Here is a 21,871-nt window from a genome sequence, read left to right on the forward strand (position 1 = left end):
CTGTGCGTTGTGTGATTCCCGAATGTTGTGGATGAAATAGCGCGTGGTGCGCTTGTGGACACGAGATCTGTACAGCCTCTAACATACTAGTTTGGCAACCAGCAGCCCACAGATAGTGTCAGGCCTGCGATTGGTTTCAATCCGGCACGTAGAAGAAATTCCTAAAGTTACTGCTGATTGATGGTCGACTGGGATTTCCTGTCTCATTCCCGTATTTTGTTTTTTTTCTCTTTCTTGTATTAACATATGTAAATAATTATGGTCCATTGTGGACGTGTTAGAACGCTGTGACAATTGAAACTGAAGGCTATTTATAATGAATTTCCTGCAACTAGTTGCTTTTAGATGCATTTATTTTTCCCTAATGTCATTTCAAGATGCCTGACAACCCATCCTCACATACTTACATTCATTTACGTGTCGCGAATATTTTTTCTGAAGAATTTTGCAGCAGAAGTCTTTAAGACATCTGTTGTAAAACGTAAGTACAGACGAAATGTTCACAAGGCCTAAGTAAATGTGATCCAAGGATGGGACGAACATAAAAGTACTTTCAGAAACGTGTTTCTGATACGTAATTTGCTGTCGTGGGAGTTTCAGAACAAGAGTGCGATTCGTATCGGTGCTTTACCACATGAACATTAATGTCACTGATGCTATAGTTTTGGCTTTATACGCAAGGAGCGCAGTTGTCGCTTCACGTGACGCGGCGACCACGCGAGTTGAAGTAAGTACGTGAATCGGGTCCGTGGGTCGTCAGAGACTGCCCATGCCTGCTGTAACAGACAGCTGTGTAAAGAACGTGGCAGCAAGTGGTGAGTTGATCGACTTTCATCATGGGATGTTAAACGGTCCAAGAGGTGCGAGTCATAGTACGTGGGAGATAACATAAAAATTGGGATTTCCGAGGTCATGAGTATTGTTTTCGTACGCTTCACGGGACGACCGTAAGTGTTTTTTGACCGGACATCACGTCTCCGCAGAAGTGTAGAAAGTTTCCTCGATTACAACGCTTTTAAATTCAAATAGAATATTTGTTCCTAGGTACAAGACCATGTTGCACCTTGAAACATGTTTCCACGTTTAGTAAAAGCTTAAGTTTCCGGAGTGATTTCTGTAATTTCAGAAGAAGCACATCATGCAGTCATTTAAAAATGGAATAAGAAAATATACTAAATTCTGTTTAAGAAACTCCTCCCTAGTGCAGAAAAACTGTCAACATATCGTACTGTTAATTGTAATACTATTAATAACGAAATTTAAGGGTCATATGTTCTAATATTTTTCACTGTTTTTGAGGGAATGCTCTTCAACAGTTCATTTTCGATCCATGGTCGATTTGACACATAGTTACCGGGAAAATTTAGATCGTTTTCACATCCGCTATTCTGTTCAGGTTCTAACAATACCACCACTTGCAAAGTAGGTTAGAAATCAGATTAATAATGTTGTTCACACAGCATATGTTCGCTTTATCGGGCAACAACAAAGTCATTGACTGTGGACGGTATCGACAGAATGGAAATAATCAAGTCACTGTAAAAAAGTCATTAATTTTGGCACTTATCTTGAATGGATTCCCACGTAGATTTCGTCGAAGTTTTTATGGCTCATCTAGTTGATTCTAGGGTGATTCCACTTTGACTGCTAGAAGGGCCGGATCTGTATTTTAGCAATATTTGAAGAACTAACAAATGCGTTTTTCAGGAAATTCTTAATGATCAAACAATCCCAGATCAGAACAATGGTATGGTTGAAATAATTTTTGACTTGGAGTTCAAGATCCACATTTTTAGTAAACTTCTCGTAAAAAAATCACATATACTTCTTCTCAATTGTTACATCATCAAGAAAACAGTTTTGTATCAATCTTCATACATCTAATTTCCACTTTAACCAAACACAAGACATGACTGTTCTTTTACAAAGCGAAATAACAACTTAACTTCTGCAAAGTGAAACAAAGACTGCTCTGTGCGTATTCGCGCCAAATCGGTTACAAGTAAGTCAAAGATTATGACAGTCTCACAGAAATGAATACACACAAGAACCATATCACTGTAATATATCGATACATCGGAGTACCAAATGTGAATATTGTCACAAAAATATGTCTGTTACTTCGCAGAAAAGTAGTACGGTATTACTGGTATTGAGAACTGGGGTTGGAGTGCCGTAATGGTCTTGCTATCAGGCTTTTTTTCTCCATCCAGTGTAATTGTCCTGCCGATGTAACAATTAAGAGGCGTTTCGTCCGTGTGTCTGAAATATCTTCTCTTGCGAATAAAGTTGTAGTGACCTGAAAAGTTGCGCGAATTCGCCATTTACTGAGAAACCGCCAGAAAGGAGCCTTTAGTACCCACCACAAGCATTTTTTAACCTGGCTGTACGCTAGGAGCAGCCTGATACGCGTGGTTCCGTTGTGTCGAAACACTCGTCTTTCACTGCAGGCAGGCAAGCGGCAAGGTCAGCGGGATGCGCTGTGGAATCTCACTTTGACATTTCGTTCCTCAAAGTCACGTACTGCAGCAAAACCACCACTGTGTTCTAAATATTCAAGTTTTGTACCAACAGGAAAAGAAATAACCTGCTATCTTACAGCGAACTTTCTCCACAACTATAAAGAGAAATCAGACAATGCAATTTCCTAGAGTAAGGAAGTTTTAGGAAAATGTTTCAAGTGGTTCTAAGCACTATGGGACTTCACATTTGAGGTCATCAGTACCCTAGACTTACTACTACTTAAACCTAACTAGCCTAAGGACATCACACACATCCATGCCCGAGGCAGGATTCGAACCTGCGACCGTAGCAGCAGCGCGGTTCCGGACTCAAGCGCCGAGAACCGCTCGGCCACAGCGACCGGCAAGGAAGTTTTAAGTTCGGTTTTATGACTGCATACTGCAGACATCTGACAGTAACATTCTTGAAGGATATACTGGAAACAATGCTACAACACATTAAACAAAAATTAAATATTAACACTTCTTATTTGTTTCTGAGGCAGGACTGCAGTATGTAATGAAATCGCTTCATAAAAATGGACGATTACGTATCAATCAGAATGCCAGATATGCAAATAACCCGATAATGACTTTTTTACAACTTTCACAGTAACTATTTCTCTCGGACATACGTTTTTTTCAAACAGCCTCATCCAACTGCGTGATGCTAGTTGTTGCTGAAACGTGTGTACGTCTGACATATAATGGTACTGCCAGTGTTGACGGATGTAAAGTGGTACGCAGAAATTAAATTTTACTGAAATACTTTACGGATGATTAGAAATGCACACGGCGAATTAGTGCAAAGTCGGACAACCACTTACGTGAGAAATAAACTGATTCGTGATGATTGGGAGCCGGTGAAGATAGATGGAAGGAATAATTAACCGAACACTAGGAATGTCATGAATGTAGCAATTTCAGTTATGGATAAACTGATTGAAGAAGGCGCTATTAAAATAAAGTCGATCACACAGTGTGTGTGATTTAGATTGGTTTATTTATAAACAAATTTGTTAAGCAAAGAAGAAAAAACGTGGTAGCTATTGTACTTATTTATTCTTAACGTTACTGTCAATGAAGTTAGAATTTTAATTCCGACTTCGGAGACCATTGAACTGAACCTTGTCTGTTTCTTTCTCGTGCTTTGTCGATACAGTAGAATCTAACTTCACCTAGGATCTCAAAGTTAAACGCGAATTAATGAAGGTTACATCCTTTCAGCTTATCTCGTGGAAGAAGACACATATTCCGACTAAAAAGCATATTTCGTATGACTCATAAGAGAAAGATACAAATAACTGTTAAAGAAGACTCGAATAAAAGGAGAAACACCATGTATGATGGAGTATCAGTAAATTAAGTATATCTTCTCTTTCATCATTTCCAGTACTGCTAGATACACATTAGTGTACCGCTGTACATGTATACTTATTAAAATCTGTGTTTTTCACTTAACACGAATTTTTTTAACACGAACTCCTGATTTTTCGGTCCCTTCGAATTCGTGTTAACCAAGTTTTACTGTATATGGAAAGGACTGACATTCCAATAATAATAAAAGTACGGAAACGTGTAATGGTGTAAATTACTTCCAGCAAGAATATTTCACTTGACAGGGGAGTGTAACTCCAACTAATATTGCCGACAGATAAACGCTATGTTCTAGACAGCAACTCGAACCAACTAGTCTTTAAGTTTTCACTAACACATCACTTTTTTCCTGCAGTCTTAATTGTTCAAAAACACTCAAATATCACCTGATTCATAGCAAGTATCAACTGTGAAAATGTTCTGAAACACTTCTCCCACATATACTTCTTCAACTTTATTCCTCAAGCCATCGTTACTCCGAAAGCTACTGCAGTGTGTAAAGCGGAGGGTACTTACCGTAATGTGTTACTCACTGGACCCTCCCCGCCTCCACTCACTTTCAGATCCATTCGGGAATCCGACACGAGTAACTTTATCCGTCCCACTTCCCGCTGTATTCGCCAGAAAGTCTAAATTGTGCGACAACTTTTTTCCATGTATTGAGTGTATCAATAAATGTACACACATCAAAAAAAGTTTTCCATCACTTTGATTCCAAGATTTCCGGAACCTGTACAGAAGATTGGAATAGAGATCAACATAAACATCATTTCCGCACTTTTTATTGCTCTTCAAAACCACACATTGCATGCTGTACCACCTTCAGAGGTGGTGGTCCAGATAGCTGTACACAACGGTATCTCTAATACCCAGTAGCACGTCCTCTTGCACTGATGCATGCCTGTATTCGTCGAGGCATACTATCCACAATTTCATCAAGGCACTGTTGGTCCACATTGTCCCACACCTCTACGGCCATTCGGCGTAGATCCATCAGAGTGCTTGGTGGGTCACGTCGTTCATAAACAGCCCTTTCCAGTCTATTTCAGGCATGTTCGATAGGGTTCATGTCTGGAGAACATGCTGGTCACTCTTGTTGAGCGACGCCGTTAGTTATCCTGAAGGAAGTCATTCACAAGATGTGCACGATGGGGGCGCCAATTTTCGTCCATGAAGTCGAATACCTCGTCAGTATGCGGGAGATATGATTGCACTATCGGTCGGAGGATGGCATTCACGTACCGTATCGTCGCTACGGCGTCTTCCATGACCACCAGCGGCGTACGTCGGCCTCACATAATGCCACCCCAAAACAGCAGGGATCCTCCACCTTGTTGCACTCGCTGGACAGTGTGTCTAAGGCGTTCAGCCTGACCGGGTTGCCTCCAAACACGTCTCCGACGATTGTCTGGTTGAAGGCACGTGCGACACTTATCGGTGAAGAGAACGTGATGCCAATCCCGAGCAGTCCATTCGGCATGTTGTTGGGCCCATCTGTACCGCGGTACTTGGTGTCGTGGTTGCAAAGATGGACCTCGCCATAGACGTCGGGAGTGAAGTTGCGAATCATGCAACCTATTCTGCAAAGTTCGACGTTCTGTGGCTGCACGAAAAGCATCATTCAACATGTTCGCCTTGCTGTCAGGGTTTCTCCGAGTCATGATCCGTAGGTAGAGGTCATCCATTGCAGTAGTAGCCCTTGGGCGGCCTGATCGAGGCGGGTCATCGATAGTATCTGTCTCTCTGTATCTCCTCCATGTCCGAACAACATCGCTTTGGTTCACTCCGAGACGCCTGGACGCTTCCCTTGTTGAGAACCCTTCGTGGCACAAAGTAACAATGCGGATGCGATCGAACCGCGGTATTGACCGTCTAGGCATGGTTGATCACAGTCAATACGAGCCGTATACCTACTTCCTGGTGGAATGACTGGAACTGAACAGCTGTCTTACCCCCTCCAACTAATAAGCGCTGCTCATGCATAGTTGTTTACATCTTTGGGCTGGTTTAGTGACGTCTCTGAACAGTCAAAGGAACTGTGTCTGATCCACAGTCAACCCCTATCTTGGAACCGGAGAGATGCTAAACCTTATTTTGGTGTGTGTATTACACGTAAAGAGGAAAAGCTGTTAGCAGAAATCTCGAAAAGTTCTTGAGTGATTTGATCCAAATTTTGTACATGACACGGGGAGAAACGTTTGGACGGACGTAGCCACAGACCTTTTTTTCAATACACATGTGATATATAAATATTTATATAATATATAAAGACCAAAAAGCTCTAGTTCTTGACCCATTTACTTCAGATTTTTACACGATATTCTAGTAACCGTTCAGATGGTCATAGGTAAATTTATTTACTGATTCTCTGATAAAACCGACCGAGCGAAAAAAATGCTGTTCCATGCTGCAAAAATGTGCGATTTCATTTTCATTCTTGCAGTCAGTTTTAGCTGTGACGTTTTTTTTAGTCATCGGTCATCGGTCTTCTGACTGGTTTGATGCGGTCCGCCAGGAATTCCTCACCTGTACCAATCTCTTCATCTCAGAGTAGCGCTCTGCACCCAATGTCCTCAAATACTTGCTGAATGTATTCCAATCTTGGTCTCCCATTACAGATTTGCCCCTCTACAACTTGCTCTAATATCATGGAAGTCATTTTCTGATGTGTTACCAGATGTCCTATCATCGTGTCCCTACTCCTTGTCACTTTTTTCCACATATTCCTTTCCTCTGATTCCGCAAAGAACCTCCTCATTCCGCACCTTATCGGTCCAATTAATTTTCATCATTCGTCTACAGCACAGCATCTCAAATGCTCACATTCTCTTCTATTCCGGTTTTCTCACAGTCCATGTTTCACTACCATATATTGCTCTGCCCCAAACTCTCAGAAATTTCCTCCTCAAAGTATGGCTAATGTTTGATAGTAATAGACTTCTCTTGGCCAAGAATGCCCTTTTTGCCAGTGCTAGTCTGCTTTTGATGTCCTCCTTGCTCCGTCCATAAATGGTTACTTTGCTGCCTAGGTGACAGAATTCTTTAACGTCATCTACTTCGTGACCATCCATCCTGATGTTTTCTCGCTGTTCTCATTTTTGCTACTTCTCATTGCTTTATAATTTACTCCTATTCTATAATTTGTACTCATTAGACTGTTCATTCCATTTAGCACATCTTGCAGTTCTTCTTCACTTTCACTAACGATACCAATGTCATCAGCGAATCGTATCATTGATATGCTTTCACCTTGAATATTAATTCCACTCCGGAACTTTCTTTCATTCCGATCATTGCTTCTTCGATGTAAACATTGAACAGTAGAGGCGAAAGACTACATCCTTGTCTTACACCATTTTTAATCCGAGCACTTCGTTCTTATTGTCCACTCTTTTTCTTTCTTGGCTCTTGCATGTATTGCATATTATTCGTCTATCCCTGCCGATTACCTCTATTTCTCTCAGATTTTCGAACATCTTGCACCACTTTACGTTGTTGAAAGCTCTTTCCAGGTCGACAAATGCTATGAACGTGTCTTGATTTTTCCTTAGTCTTGTTTCATTATTAAATCCAACGTCAGAATTCCCTCTGTGGTGACCTAACCTTTCCTAAAGCCAAACTGATCGTCATATAACACACCCTCAAATTTATTTTCCATTGTTCTGAATATTTGCTTGTCTGCATCTTGGATACACTATTACGAAATGAAATTTACTACAGAAGTCAATTGGTCTTTCTCCTCTCATTCCTTGTCCAAGCCCCTATTTTCCTGTAACCTTTTCTTCTATCCTTCTCCTGCAACTGCATTCCAGTCCCCATGACGATTACATTCTCATCTTCCTTAATGTATTCTATTACCCTTTCAATATGCTCATATAGTTTCTCTGTCTCTTCATATACTGCTTGCGACATCGGGATATATACCTGAACTATCGTTGTCGGTGTTGGCTTGCTGTCGATTCTGATAGGAACAACCCTATCACTGACCTATTCACAGTAACACACTATCTGCCCTACCTTCCTATTCATAAAGAATCCTACTCCAGTTTTACTATTTTCTGCTGCTGTTGATGTTAGCATATACTCATCTGACCATATATCCTTCTCTTCTTTTCACTTCACTTCAGTGACCGCTGCTGGATCTAGACTGAGCCTTTGCATTTCGATTCTAGGATTTTCTAGTTTCCCTACCAAGCTCAGGCTTCTGACACTCAACGCCCCAACTCCTTTCGTTGGTTATTCAATCTTATTGTCATGGTTATCTCCCCCTCAGCAGTACATTTAAACTATTACACTAATCGCACCTCCCAGTATTCGTTCTCTCTACGTATAGTATTACACAATAATTGTATATACAACAACATGCTGTTTTATTTGCTTCCTTACTGTTGGATCTAACAGAGAACAGGAATGTTGAAATGATAGCTAACTTTGTAGTCATGATTGCGCACCTTAGCTGAATTCCGCCTCAAGTAGCTGAGTGTTTGGCCCTCCGTGGCGTAGCAGTTGAATTAAAAACTTGTTAAAGATTTAGAGTAATTGTCTTCCATTTGCTGATTACAAAACGTCCGTAAATTTGGATTCCAAAGTACAAAAAATATTCAGTTCAGTACTACGGTATGTTAATTTTAAAATGTTAGAAATTTACAGGCTAATACAGATTTAATATGTACTGTGCATGTTACCTAAGTTGAATCTGCACGGTTTCATATTCTTTCATATATGAATATGAGCTGGTGAAATCTGAGACGATAACATCTAAGATATCACTTACACTGAATGATGCCAACGATAGTTTTAAATCGACAATAGTAACCGGAATTATAAGTTAAAGCACCAACTGACATACTTGACGATAGCAGTATATTATTAAATCAATTCATTTCAAGTGCGGGGTTTGGACATAAGAACATTGAAGTTATAGGTGATGAAGGTGTCTGTTCAACATTACAGATGGAAAGGATACATAGGGGTGAGCTAGTGTAAGATGAGAAAAAATCGAGAAGATTGTCATTCTCTGGAAAATGCTTAACTGTAGACATTCATAAAAAGTGATTAGGACCCATTATTGCTGATAACACGAAATTGAATGCAGAGCGTGGAAAACTGTGCTAGGAAAGAAACTAAGTGAACTAGTAAATCACATTTGAAAGTAGAGGCACAAGACAAAAGAGAAAGGCACGGTTCTCACAAGAAATATTTCTCACTTAATAATTTTTTTTCCGATGCGTATGAGTTAGACAGTGGCCATATATATTATGACTGTTTTATTATTATTATCATATTGCAGTTTTTAACTCAGGTCCTGTGCTTTCAGAAAAATAATAATCAATCAAGGATGGTCCACCCTTTTGCAGGAACACAAACTATTGTTTTGTTTATCATCTAAACTTGTTTCAGGACAGTTGCGGCATCCTCAGTAGATTTTTAATTATTTTCCTGAAGTACATACGTAAATGTTATTTTAAGGTTAAGGAAATTGATATATCAGATTTTGTTGTCATTTAAATTGCACGTGCACTTCACCTTCTCTTTTACATTGTCTGCGTCCTGCGGCTGCCAACCAAAATCAGCCAGACATCTAAATTAGTGCACCACGTCATCTGCAGATGTGAGGGATGTTGAAAAATCGTCTGAATTGAATTTTTGGTTATTATCAAATATTGGTCAATAGACAAACTTTTGTGCTTATTAAATCTAATTCTTGATGAAGCTAATGGTAACAGAATATTGTGTTGATAAAAATACACCACTCCACCACTCCGTCTACAGGTCACAAGTGGCCCATAGAGACCATCCGACCACCGTGTCATCCTCAGAGGACGATGCGGATAGGAGGTCAGCACACCGCTCTCACGGTCGTGATGATGGTATGCTTGACCGAAGCCGGTACTATTAGGTCGAGTAGCTTTTCAATTGGCATCACGAGGCTGTGTGCACCCCGAAAAATGGCAACAGCGCATGTCGGCCTGTATGTTCACCCAACCAAGTGCCGACCACGCTCTACAGCGCTTAACTTTGGTGATCGTACGGGAACCGGTGTAGCCACTGCGGCAAGGCCGTTGCCTGATAAAAATATACGCGTTATACATCTATAACAAGAAAATAATAGATTTTATCAGATTTCTGGCTGTCAGTCTTATCAAACCTTTCCTAACCATGGGCCAAATGTTAGACAAAATAAACTAATGCAACCCTAATGTGTAACCAATATAAACATCTCTCATTGTTATTGCTGAATGTCCTAGAACTGAATTGAACTACCGCAAGGTGACCACAATATTGTTATATTTGCAGGTTTATATATTTTTCTGCCATTTTAAAAACATGGAAACATTGCACACGTAAAGCTAACAAAAACCTATTGAAAATTAATTCCTTATACCTTCGCAAATCAAAATTCCTTATGAAAAGGAAAGTGCTGCTAAATCAAACAACAGTTATTAAATTGCCAGCGACCTTGTGATGAGCCACGATCATAAAGTTCATCGTCTTTTGTGTCGCTGATCGTCATATGGCTTAGCTACAAAGGTACAGAATACACTTCTTTATAGTTTAAATTCTTCATTGAAACTATATGTCGCCAGTAATTTGTATAGGCTGTATTTCAAATTATATTTGATATCGTAGCGGAATTTGAGTATGCTCGTAGCGGAAATAACTTATTTTTGGCTTGCAACACTGTTTGCAATCCGTTCCGATCGCAGATCAAAACTAGGCATAATACTGTTGTGGAAGCTACCATTTTCACAGATCCAGCAACTGGAGAAGTTGCTCTCATACTCCATACACCAGTGGTCGTCCAACAATTTTGATCTGACTTTGTGGAGCGGCACATCGGGCTGTAAATGTACCTATCTTATTATTTATTGGCAACGCACTGACATAAATACGTTAAAAGCCTTTAACAGGCTAGCTATAGTAACGGCCTTATAAGGTGGCCGCTGGCTCAAGTACTGACAGTTAACAGTCGGGGTCATTTGCAACACTTCGTGTCGACTGTTCTCTGCCTCAGACTGCTGCCACCTGCAGCAACCCCAATGTTGTAACACAGTCATTGCTTGACTACGTGTTGTAGTGTTTCTGTGTAAACAGATGATTAACTGATGAATAACGGTAATTGTAGTCATGTTTAAATGCATTATTCAACTTGACTCACAATCACATATGTTTACTACATTTTTTGAATGCCATTTTTCTTCAACTCTTTGCCTTGTGTTACAACAGCCTTATTTTAATTTCATCTTACTTACTACTAATATGAATGGCTTTTGAAGATGACCAACTATGAAACGCACGTTCACAAATAAATGTTACTTCCGTGTAAAAACTCGTATCATTGCATCTGATCCGTACGCGTTGCGTACGCCCTCGAATTGTCAGTGCAGGAAGACAAACCATAAGTGGTTCTATCTCGTACACTTTCTATCCGCGCAGTGGCCGCGCTATTTACCCCTCAGCCCTTGAGGCAAGCGGCCAGCTTTACTTTACTCACGTCAATTATAACTTAACCTACCTTAAAGTGTTAATGTCTCTATTGTTTTGTTTGTTACCGAGCACGAAATTTACACTCCTAAGGAACTCTTAAGATTATTTGACTGTTTTGGATTCTGCTATTAACTGCTAGATGCAGTTAGCAGAACCAGATGCTTTCAGTTTTCTAGGAAACACCAAGGAGGAAATTTCGGAGAGAATAGAACACTGTTCAAAACTGTATTATTGTGCAGAAATTGAAAATACCTGCCGAAGCAAACATCATGATATACTAGTCATATTATCTGCCAATTTTGATCTATGGATCAGAATGTTGGACTTCTAGAAAGAAGAATCTGAGCTGAATACAAGCAGCAGAGATTCGATTTCTGTGAGGGATTCTGGGTAAGACGAAAAGGGACAGAATAAGAAATGAAACAATACGAAACACCCTTCAAATAAATCATAAAAGTAACTATGGAGAGAAGTACGCTCCAGGAAGAGCCCTAAAAAGGACTTATTGCGGACGAAGACCAATTTTAAAACGGCGGACAAGATAGAGAGACGAGGAGAAGGATAATGTGAGCCGAAGAGGATTGCAATGGGAAGAAATACTGAACGTCTGATTATTGGAGAAGAAGTTTGGAAGCTGATCTGTGAACGACCAGCATAAGCAGAAACGTTTCAGGAAGAAGTTACTACGTGCACATTATCATAAAATACGACTGAGAACAGCGGGCTGCACGAACACTTGATTCGAGCCGCATGTGGCCCGCAGTCGGCAGTTTGATGACCACTGTCATTCACTAATGATCCCAACTAATTTAGCTATCCATTTTAAGTGATTTCACTTCCCAAACAATGTTTCTTTGGCAATAACAACAAAGCTGACTGCCGAACGTTTCTACTACTGCCAACATACACTGCGCTTAAGGACTACGAAGATAAGATTCTAGAAATTAGGGCTCATACCGAGGCATAAAGACAGTTGCGGTTTTCCCTCGCTCCGTTTGCTATGGAACAGTAGCGGCAGAGAATGCCCTCCGCCACCCAGCGTACGGTGGCTTGCGGAGTGTCTGTGTAGATGTAGGAACGAGACTCAGATTCAGAGAGAAGGGGAAGAGGAGGCGGACAGAGAAGGAGAGGGCAAGGAAAAAGATATAGAGAGGAGGAAGGAGGAGGTAGACAGAGGGGAATGAGAAAATGGAGAGAGTGGGGGAGAGTGGGGGAGAGGAGATGTAGATGGAGAATTGCGAGGAGGTGATGGACAGATATAGGGGAAGGAGAAGATTATGATGTACACCCATTTCCTATGTACTTTGTCGGTATGAGGTAGTAGCCCGCGAGACTCTTCTGTTCCTAAGGTTTCGTCCACAACTGCACTGAAAAACTTTAGAAGTGTTGCTCCTCCTTTGAGTCTTGCCATCTGACAAAACTCAACAGAGCAGCAACGCCTCTGAAGATGTCAACCGCAGTTCCGGATGAAACTTTAGGAACAGAAGAGTTTCGTGGACCACGACATTATACCCCGTAAGGTTTACCAGCAGCAATGTCATCCGGTCGAGGAAGCCTTCATTCTATCATCATTTCCTATATCATAGCAATTGCGAAGCATTTTCGGGTTCGATATTAAGTAACAAAGCAAACAAAAAATATTCCATATTTGGCTGAAGGGAATCTTTGAATGGAGAGGTTGATCCAGAATCCTACTTGAGGTGGTAGTATGGACGAAAGCAAGACAAAAAAGATATCTAGTAAACGTGGACTCCAAAATGCATAGCTTACAAGCTGCGAGCACTTGATTAGTATAAGCGATGTGTTTCACAACTGCGAAGGTGAACAAGTGCTGCTAGCTCTTGAAGTATGCACTTCAGAGCCCATAATTACTAGAAGTTTTCCCAGCTTTGGTCCATACTACCACATCAAAAAGTTTGTCACCAGAGTTCCGGTTCACAGTCGTACAGTTTAGAAAGGTAACAGACTATTTTCTCTTCCAGCCTTGCACATCAGAGCGTCTTCTCTGCCTCTAGTGACCTTGATGCAGATGGGAATTTAAACAGTGTTAGTCATTTGTTTCCTGTTGAAGGTTTAGCTGGTCGCCACTGTTAACTTCTCGTTGGGTACATGCAGGTACTATCTAATCACCACATGGTGTACCTTATCTCTACACACTAATTTTCTAAGGTCGTTGTTAACTTGATGATGATGTTCGACGCTAAGCTCGTCATTCGAGAAAAGCAGGATATATTCTGCGATAGACTTCCTCGCTTTCTTGCTGTGCTATTAAACAGCTCAAAACTCATCACAATCACGAACAGCATACAAATCCTATTTTTCCAGCAATTTTTCCTCTTCTGTTCTCATGTAATTTTCTATTTCACAGGGTTCCGTATCATTTGGTATCACTATATTTCAACGATGTTCTAGATATAACAAGTAATTTTTTTTTATTAAATTGCGAAATGCAGTTGTGTCCCCCAGGTCTTGAATATGCACTAAATGTGCGCATATGATGTACAACAGTGAGGAAGAAAGAGGAAACGCGTATCAGTTTATATGTCCCATGAACACACATAAAATTGGGTGAATTCATTTACGACCTCTTCTGACTCAATAAATAAGATTTACGCTTGAACTAGTGGTAATCAAAGAGATAATTGTGAAAGACCAATTAAAAATATTTATGTCAAAGGTCCCTGGTACTGCTTGGAGTGTCAAGGTTAATCCTTAGAAAATGTTTCTGTCAAAGACGAATTTTCTTTAGAATGTGATTTTCACTTGAGATGGTAAGTTATCTGACATGGTAATACAATCTGTTACAGAAACCGTTAGTTTAGCGACCCGACGAGATTGCGTTTCCCGCAAATGGCCTTCCCATTAACGGAAGTCGATTTTCGCTTTGAATGTTGACCAGAAAACCAATATCCGATACCGGGTAATATTCGCGTGCATATTCACTTGGATCCGATATGAAAAACGATGGCAGTACCAAGAAGCTGCATGGTCGCCACGTTATTGGTTTATCGGTTTGATTTTGGAAACCTGTCGTTCTTGATTGACGGTCGTGTCAGGTTACTCGTGACCGTTCCGATAATATGCGTTACTGACGAGGCAGCAACCGTGGACGCAATCGCACTTTCTGGTAATAATATGGCCGCACCCAAATCGGAATCCAATAGGCCTCACGTGCGATGTCTCCCTACGCCGATATCAAGTGGCATGGGCATTTGAGTTTAACCAAATTGAGTTTCCCAGTAAGAAGATTTTGTAAATAACAGTAGAGCAAGGCTAGTGTGCAGATTCGAGGAACGAAGGAAACCAGCATGATACATGGATCACAGAATCTTTGATTTTTTCAGAGAGAATATATTTAGAGGAGAAAGTGTTAGCCACTTCATTAGCATAATAAATGTGATTTGATTTAGTCATATACTATTATTTATAAATTTGTTCCAGCAGGCAAGATTAGGACTTTCAGGCCCTCTCTGAAGTGAAATAAGATATCCGCATTGAATTAAAATCACTATACGTATAGTACGTGAGTAATTCATAACAAAAGTCAGTAATATTAATAATGATAACTGATATAAAAGTCATTATTATATGTATTGTACGTAAGCTGTACTAGTACTGCTAATAGTAATAATAATAATAAAACGAAAAACTTAGAGGCGATAAAAGCGTACCATACTAGAGAATCGAAGTCGTGAGGTGCCACTACCCAAGAGAACCTCGAGAAACAGCTACCTAAAGCACACGGACAAATTCTGAACCTAAGAATATCTAGACTCTGGAAAAAACCACGACTAGCTAATCAGAGACGATTTGTCATGAGGAACACAGGGTTCAGTCGAGTGGAACTCGAAGAAATTCGAAAAACTTGTGAAACAAAACGGAATCAGATTTCTGAAGCGCCAGCAGAAACGCCAGTAACATGTGGAGTCACTGAACAACTTGAACCCAACGAAAGCTAGGGAAAAACACGGGTGGAGGAAGAAGAATAACAAAAAAATAATTGAAGAAATGATCGGTTCACTATCTCAGTGACAACAAGAACTTAAAATGGACATTTCTGTTCCATACATCATCTAACGCAGAAATGAGGTGGTTCCTAGCTATAAAAACTGTCTAAAAAGATAACGGACTCTAAAGGTGAAGGACGCTAACACTGCTGTTGCGGCTGCTTAAATATTAACAATCGAAGGGATGAGTCATCCTACTTGCAGTGCAGCAGTGACAATAATAGAAAACCTGGGGCTACTGCAATCGAACCTGCCAGAAAATCAACTTGAAAGCCGAAATAAAAGTTCAGCTGGATCAGAAGAGAAACGCACCTGATGTGACGCAAGCTTCTTGAAAAACACGAGAGACAATAGATTGAAAAACCAGAGGACAAAACAGTTGCTAATACAAAGTGAAACGGAACTTGTTGTACCGTTCCATATTTTTTCTCAATAAGTGATGTGTGTAGTTTAACTTTATGTTTTCAAGTTTTCATCAACCCTTGCAAAGGCTGTGTTTCGTATTTACAAGATCTTGCTTCCTTATTAAAGTTTTAGAGGCGTAATTCAATGGGTAAACCATTTGTTCAATGTCTTATGGTAATAAACCAAATAATGATTATTACCTTCCTTATGTGGTTAGATACCTTTCACTACTAATCGGTGTGAGATGTGGTACCAGTAGTTTCACGTTTCATTGTGGCAACCCTATTAGTTTTCTTCCAATAAGACCTTACCCTTTATCCATTACCCATTGCACGGAACTGCTTTCCTTCCTGTAGGTCACTGGGAATCGTATCTTAGGGGTATGCTAAACAGCTCAACTGACACCCCACAAAATCAGTGAAAGTTGTTCCAGTAATTCTTGGCACACGGGGGGCACTGAGGAATACATGTTATTTCAGAAAGGTGGGTCTTCATAATACTGTTTTAAGTCATTACCTGATGGAAAGCGTGTATCAACATCTGACAGAAATGGGTGCCAGCAGCACAGATGGAATCACATTCTTCTGAGCCACAGTATCTCCTGATGAGTTATGTGAACAAGTCGCAGCAGTTAATTGTAGAGTTAAACCTGCGATAACTCTCTTAAACAACAGAAAAGCCTGATCTCGTCAACTGTGCAAGAGTAAGAACTTCCGCAAATAAAAGTGTGCCGGGGAGGGGGGGGGGGGGAGATGTTACTGCCACTAATCCATTTGTCTCACTACTGAAGGTGGTGCAGTGATTACAACACTTTATTCGTATTCTGATCGCTGATAACATCGGCGCTGAGCGCCCGTAAACTTCCATCCCCTGTATTCTGCTGAGGCAGGGTTAAAATTCCGTCTGGTCATCTACATTTAATGTTCCTATGACTTCCCTAAACCACTTAACACGGACGGTAGAGTCGTTTCATTAACATGCTAACCCAAAGATCAGTAACTTCCACCCAGTCCTCTACCTCTAACTGAGCTAATGCTTCATTCCAGATAACGCCTTTAGAGACAGAGGCCTTATTCATCTTTTCTCCCTGATTTGCGGTACAAAGACGGAACCTTATTTGAGAGAATTTCCTCATTTAATTCACTATTTTGGAAATATGATTTTTTATGAAATTTGTTGTCATAATAAAAGTCCCTTGGATATGACTTTAATTCATCTATTAAATAAGAAAATATTTTTATTTACTTATTTTATTTGCTACTGAAGTGAGAACTTCATCTGTAGCATCTCTCTCTCTCTCTTACAACCAGCCTACATAATATACTAAATGATATACACGCTCATGTTTCTGCGCAGCTGCTTATGACATCAATGATATCCTGGCATCTACTAAGGGGTCTGATAAGAGATCTTAGCGATTTGGAAACCGATTGCGTCTGAATACATGATCATAGTGAAGCATAGCTGACAATGGGAAAACAGAATTTTTTAATAAAACCAATTGTGTGACAACTAATTAGGTCGATTCTATCTTTCAGTGGTGTACCATATTATATGTGGACTAGTGTCAGTAGAAAGTAACAAATAAAGGAAAAATCTGCGTTTGCCAAATCAGCGAGTTAGCATGGTTGTAGCCTCTCGCCTGGACTTTTTATACTTACCCAGACACACAACGACGACCTTTTGCACAAGTAAACATCTATAATTCATTCTGATTTAAAACTGTCGTATGAAACACAAATAAACACATCTTTATTCACTGACGACCGCTTAAATAAGTGTGATGGCTACAAACAGCAAACCACTGCCCAATAATTTAAAAAAAAAATGTCTTAACTTCGAGAGATAGATCATAGTAGTTTGTTGTGACACGTTAGCAGACCTCAAAGTAATTTTTCTGTTAGCCCTGAATTTCAGTGTGTGCCGCACACGCCCTCGTATGAAATCAAGGCGATATTCGAATTCTGTGCGTACACAGGTGTGCACTGCAGCATCAACAGTTCTGATTCCTTCGTGGATTCGTGCACGAATGGTAGCAATGTTATCAGCTGGACTTTTGTACTCCCGGTACTTAACGTAGCCCCACAAGAAGTAGTCTAACGGCGTGACATCGGAAGAGTGCGGGAGGCCACGCGATGTTATGAGTAACCACTTTTCTAACACTATGTAAACAGATCATCTTGGTTCGTGCATTTCACGTGATGCACGACGAATTGACGTCTGCGGCCTGAGTTGTAGCTTGCACTCTGTCAACATGTGCTTTAGACACAGGGAGACGAACTCGTTGAGGAGGACTATTGACAATGGCTGTGTCTTTAAAGTTTAGGAAGCAGCTCATTATGTTTTATTGCTGGAAGTGCTGTCACAAACCGGCGTAGATAACATCGCATACCAGATGACACAATACCGCTTCTCCAGATCTGTCGTCATTTTGATGGCCTTAAAGTAAAAGCTGCATTAAAGGACGAAGGAAAAAGCTGTGTGAGCTGCTAAACTTTTTACAATAAACTGCGATTCTCTACCTGTAACAGTTTCCATATTACGATTTATGGAAATGACAGCGGGACTTTTTGGAAACCCTATATTGTGAACGTGTCTAAAGACGGAAGCAAATCCTTTCAGAGGAGTGAAATGCAAAAAGTTCAAACCGGTAGAATACACAGAAAAATTTAACTACCTTGGGATTCAAATAAGGTGTCTAGAAGATCAAAGAGCAGATAAAATTAGATTTTATAAAACTATGGTAGTTCCACAACTTGTCTACAGCATTCAAGCGTCTGAAATGAGATTCATGAGAACTGTGAAAGCATGAGAAATAAATCAGATAAAATAAAAAAATGAAGACAATAGAAAAAAGTTAAAAGTTGACACAATGAACGATATAATCGATAAATGGGATGACCATGATGAAAGGAAGCCTATGTGATGAGTATGACTACAAGCAATATATAGTTAAGGCTCACCGGCCATTTGACCATATTCTTTTGTGCAGATGCACAAACACTGCCCGAACTCTTACGGGAATTGGCAGTAAAGCCACGAGGAATAAGTATAATGGGCAGGGGTACTATGATACAGTGCGGGACAGTAAGTTGCGAATGTGGGTCTCACGGGAGGCTTGCCAGAGGTAAGTCCCTGCAGTTGAACTATCCTCTGTGTCCTCGGTGGCTCAGATGGAAGCCGGCGCGGTGGCTCGGCGTGTAACAAAAAACTGAGTGAACGGATCAAGGAACAACCTGAATGAGTGTCTTCGGCCGTCCGCCACGAACAAAATTCAACGAATAATATAGAACAAAATGAGATCAACAAAAAGAAAATTGATAAAGCGCCAACCATGTAAGCAGGAGATCCCGGGTTAGAGTTCCGGTCGAGGCACACATTTTCAACTGTCTCCACCTATATGCAGCCAGTGGTATTCATTTCATTGTAATTTCATGTAGTATGTACCATATGGTAAAAGAAGTCACAGAAGACGTGAGAAGAAAAGAACTGAAAATTAAAACACCTGCAGCCAACTCTTTTCCATTAATTTTATTACCGCAACCATACCACGAATATGACGTGCTACAGACGCGAAATTTAACCGGCAGGAAGAAGATGCTGTGACATGCAAATGATTAGCTATTCAGAGCATTCACACAAGGATGCCGCCGGTGGCGACACCTACAACGTGCTGACATGAGGAAAGTTTCCAACCGATTTTTCATACACAAACAGCAGTTTTCCGGCGTTGCCTGGTGAAATGTTGTTGTGATGCCCCGTGTAAGGAGGACAAAGGCGTACCATGACGTTTCCGACTTTGATAAGGGTCGGATTGTCGCCTATCGCGATTGCGGTTTATCGTATCGCGACATTGCTGCTCGCGTTGGTCTAGATCTAATGACTGTTAGCAGAATATGGAATCGGTGGCTTCAGGAGGGTGATACGGAACGCCGTGCTGGAACCCAACGGCCTCGTATCACTAGCAGTCGAGATGACAGGCATCTAATCCGCATGGCTGTTACGGATCGTGCAGGCACGTCTCGACCCCTGAGTCAACAGACGGGGACGTTTGCAAGACAACAACCATCTGAACGAACAGTTCGACGACGTTTGCAGCAGCATGGACTATCAGCTCGGAGACCATGGGTGCGGTTACCCTTTGACGCTGCATCACAGACAGGAGCGCCTGAGATGGTGTACTCAACGACGAACCTGGGTGCACGAATGGCGAAAACGTTATATTTTCGGATGAATCCAGGTTCTGTTTACAGCATCGTGGTGGTCGCATCCGTGTTTGGCGACATCGATGTGAACGCACATTGGAAACGTGTATCCGTCATCGCCATACTGGCGTATCACCCGGCGTGATGGTATGGGGTGCCATAGGTTACACTTCTGGGTCACCTCTTGTTCGCACTGACGGTACTTTGAACAGTGGATGTTACATTTCAGATGTGTTACGACCCGTGGCTCTACCCTTCATTCGATCCCTGCGAAACCCTTCATTTCAGCAGGAGAATTCACGACCGCATGTTGCAGGTCCTGTACGGGCCTTTCTGGACACAGAAAATGTTACACTGCTGCCCTGGCCGGCACAGTCTCCAGATCTCTTACCAACTGAGAACGTCTGGTGAATGGTGGCCGAGCAGCTGGCTCGTCACAATACGCAAGTCATTCCCTTGATGAACTGTTGTATCGTGTTGAATCTGCATGGGCAGCTGTACCTGTACACGCCATCCAAGCTCTGTTTGACTCAATGCCCAGGCGTATCAAGGCCGTTATTACTGCCAGAGCTGGTCGTTCTGGGTACTGATTTCTCAATATCTATGTACCCAAATTGCGTGAAAATGCAATCACATGTCAGTTCTAGTATAATATACACTCCTGGAAATGGAAAAAAGAACACATTGACACCGGTGTGTCAGACCCACCATACTTGCTCCGGACACTGCGAGAGGGCTGTACAAACAATGATCACACGCGCGGCACAGCGGACACACCAGGAACCGCGGTGTTGACCGTCGAATGGCGCTAGCTGCGCAGCATTTGTGCACCGCCGCCGTCAGTGTCAGCCAGTTTGCCGTGGCATACGGAGCTCCATCGCAGTCTTTAACACTGGTAGCATGCCGCGACAGCGTGGACGTGAACCGTATGTGCAGTTGACGGACTTCGAGCGAGGGCGTATAGTGGGCATGCGGGAGGCCGGGTGGACGTACCGCCGAATTGCTCAACACGTGGGGCGTGAGGTCTCCACAGTACATCGATGTTGTCGCCAGTGGTCGGCGGAAGGTGCACGTGCCCGTCGACCTGGGACCGGACCGCAGCGACGCACGGATGCACGCCAAGACCGTAGGATCCTACGCAGTGCCGTAGGGGACCGCACCGCCACTTCCCAGCAAATTAGGGACACTGTTGCTCCTGGGGTATCGGCGAGGACCATTCGCAACCGTCTCTATGAAGCTGGGCTACGGTCCCGCACACCGTTAGGCCGTCTTCCGCTCACGCTCCAACATCGTGCAGCCCGCCTCCAGTGGCGTCGCGACAAGCGTGAATGGAGGGACGAATGGAGACGTGTCGTCTTCAGCGATGAGAGTCGCTTCTGCCTTGGGGCCAATGATGGTCGTATGCGTGTTTGGCGCCGTGCAGGTGAGCGCCACAATCAGGACTGCATACGACCGAGGCACACAGGGCCAACACCCGGCATCATGGTGTGGGGAGCGATCTCCTACACTGGCCGTACACCACTGGTGATCGTCGAGGGGACACTGAATAGTGCACGGTACATCCAAACCGTCATCGAACCCATCGTTCTACCATTCCTAGACCGGCAAGGGAACTTGCTGTTCCAACAGGACAATGCACGTCCGCATGTATCCCGTGCCACCCAACGTGCTCTAGAAGGTGTAAGTCAACTACCCTGGCCAGCAAGATCTCCGGATCTGTCCCCCATTGAGCATGTTTGGGACTGGGTGAAGCGTCGTCTCACGCGGTCTGCACGTCCAGCACGAACGCTGGTCCAACTGAGGCGCCAGGTGGAAATGGCATGGCAAGCCGTTCCACAGGACTACATCCAGCATCTCTACGATCGTCTCCATGGGAGAATAGCAGCCT

Source organism: Schistocerca americana, chromosome 2 (assembly GCF_021461395.2).
Source record: "Schistocerca americana isolate TAMUIC-IGC-003095 chromosome 2, iqSchAmer2.1, whole genome shotgun sequence".
Taxonomy (NCBI): domain Eukaryota; kingdom Metazoa; phylum Arthropoda; class Insecta; order Orthoptera; family Acrididae; genus Schistocerca; species Schistocerca americana.